Below are 2,979 nucleotides of genomic sequence, written 5' to 3' on the forward strand. Positions count from 1 at the left end.
CAATGCTTCTCAATATGAATACACATAGTTCGAGTAATGTTTGTGCAGCAGCTTTGTTACTGTGCCATATCTACAGGCAATCACTCGTTGTATTATGAGAAGATACAGTGCTTCTGATCTTCTTAACATACAAGAGGTTTAAGATTGCTCTTTTCATGTCTCTACTATTTTGATGGCACTGTCAAAGAAGGCTAAAGGAGTTTGTGGTGGGGAAGTGTTGATGGCAGGTCTCAGTGGTGGTGGCACGTCTATGTGTTGATGGCAGGTCTGTGTTTTGTATTATTGGAATCACTGTTTCTCTGTTTCTTTTTGTTGCAGGATATCTAACAAACTTATTTACATGAGTTAAACCTATTTGCATAAATCCTTCCCTCTTGAGAGAGATAAAGCTATAAGATCTACAAAAACTTACGGTCAGTGTAAAAATAGGATGAAGATCTTGAAAGCTAGGTACCAAAACTTTGCAGATTTTATTCGTTGTAGTTCTGGTTTCGGGTGGGACTCTGAAACAAAAAAATTCACAGCAGATGCTGAAGTATGGAATGTTTATCTGCAGGTAGAAAACTAGAATATGAAATTCGTGCTTATGTTGGTGTTGTTTACATATGATTCTTATTATAGTGATTTTCTTAATAGGCTCATCCAAATAATACATATCTGCGTGAGGATTTGTTTCAATATTTTGAAGAGCTAAAGACTGTATTTGAACAAAATACTGCAACTGGGCAATGCTGCGGGACTAGGTGATTCTAGTGACGCCCGATCCTATCAGTTTGATGAAAACGAGAGGAAAAATGATAATGATTTTTTCCACGTGAAAGATGAGGCAGAAGGAACAATACACCCGGAAACATGTGATATCATCAAGAAAAAGTTTTGGAGAAAAGCTTTCCCATAGAAAGAAAGCTAAAATGGATGCATATAACTCGGAAAGGGTTTGCAAGGAAGTTACAGAAATCAGTAGCAAAATTTTGATATGATTCAGAAAAGGTGGGTGAAGGAAGCTAAAGAAAAAGCTAACAATGTTTGGGATACTATCAGGGAAATTCCTGACTTGGATGATGATTTGCGTTATGAGGAGATGACTCTTGTTCACTGCTTAGGCATGAAATCTGGTTTTGTGAATATTTCCATAACAAGTTCTCTTTTCCATTACATTTTTAAATTTATAATTCATGTTGTCGTTTATGAATTTGATATTTTGATAAACATTTTTGATCTATTATATTTTTTTCTCAGTAGTAGCACCTCCACCAGACTTCATTTTGCAGAGAACGCTAGACATCTCCCCCCTCTTCCTCTTGGTTCTTTTCTGGGTACCCAACTTCCTCTTTGCAGAGAACACTAAACATCTCTACCAACTTTGAGAAGCTCAGTGGTTCTCTTCTCAGAAGGAGCAAATCAAGCTACCGCCCTTATCAATGATATTATGAACAACGTACTCTTTTTTTTTTTGATAAAATGTTAAATTTATTGATATCATCATATGAATAAGAGTTATGTACATGATTGAATAAAGAATGATCTTTCTATCTAGCTGTGTGTTTGGAACCAACATTGTATTAGTCCCCTTAAGCGAGGCTTCTCCCAGTATCTCACAAACAAGATTCTATTCCTTACTGTCTTGTCAATGACCTTCGCTAGTTGTTGAACCTGTCTCGGCTTCTTAGAGTGCTTCCTATCGTTCCTCTCCCTCCATATCATGTAAACTGTGACTTGAAACACTAATCGTAGAAGGATGAATCAGAGTTGATCAAAGCCTCCCGTTTGTAAGTGATCAAGCGTGTTCTCCCAGCCAGGGTCCGTGTCTGTACCAAGCAGGCTTCCTACCACTTCTATCTAGAGCGTGAGGCAAGCAAAAAAACAAGTGGTCTCTTGATTCATTCCGTTCTCCACAAAAAACAAGTGAACAACGTACTCTTGCTCGTTTCTCTTTGCGAGAGTTACGACACGGAGCCAATTCGTGGCGATGTGTCTTTTGTTCAAAATGGAACAATATAGATTAATAATATCAAATGATCTAGAGTAATCTGAAATTATTATTATTTGGGTTAAAAATACTCTGAAATTTAAGAAAAAATCCCACTAAAATCTTTTTCCTCTTATCCCACCAATATAAATGAGATTTAGGGTCTGACTGGTTCAAACGCAGCGGTTGCGGGAGTTTGCGGATGCGAGTGGTTGCGGTTTCTAGTGTTATAAAGCGTTTTGTATGACTGGCACAACGTTTAAAAATTGTTGTGTTTGCGGATCATTTTCGACTGGTTTACCCACCCACGGATACAAAAAATAATTAATAAAAAATATTTAACAGACAAAAAATAAAAAAAGTTATAATTAAAAATAATAAACTTAAAATCCAATAACAAAATAATAAATAATAACTAAAAGCAATTAAATTAGTGGCATGATTATTGTTTCATGCAAACATAAAAGCACAATTCCCATTGAAAAGAACAACTAAAGCTAATCATCAAAAAAATCGTTACGGGACTCCTTAGTTTGACGTTTCAAAAAAGGTAGTTTCTCATCATCAGGAAGAGCCATAAATAAGCCTCGCACAACATCATTTGTTGCAATAAGGTCAAGTGATGCCCAATATAGGAATTAGATCAGGTACTCCTCTCACACATTTGATAACAAGAGCCATACATTCCTCAGTTGCATCTGTTGACTTTGATTTAGATGTAGATGATGCCATCTGTTCTAGAATACCATTTCGGTCGCTTTCGGCGAGATGTATCTTTCATAATTTGTTGTGACGGCATTACATGATTTGTCTCGATAACATTCTGAGTATCTTTCATTGTAGTTTCTAACCAGGCTGTGTCATCTTGTTCCATATGACCAAGATCATGTAAATCATTTTGCATCTGAACTTCTTCTTCATCACTTAACTCACTCGTGGAGTACGATGATGTACACCACGTCTTGGTTGCCATGACTCCTCAACCACGACAAATTCATCTCTAAATACCA

General features: G+C 36.6%; 1 pseudogene; it reads left to right on the forward strand.

The window, feature by feature from the left end:
* Positions 1–403: 403 nt before the first annotated feature.
* LOC106330680 lies at positions 404–1,367 on the forward strand (annotated as a pseudogene).
* The last annotated feature ends 1,612 nt before the right edge of the window (positions 1,368–2,979 follow it).

The sequence above is a fragment of the Brassica oleracea genome, chromosome C3, assembly GCF_000695525.1.
Source record: "Brassica oleracea var. oleracea cultivar TO1000 chromosome C3, BOL, whole genome shotgun sequence".
Taxonomy (NCBI): Eukaryota; Viridiplantae; Streptophyta; class Magnoliopsida; order Brassicales; family Brassicaceae; genus Brassica; species Brassica oleracea.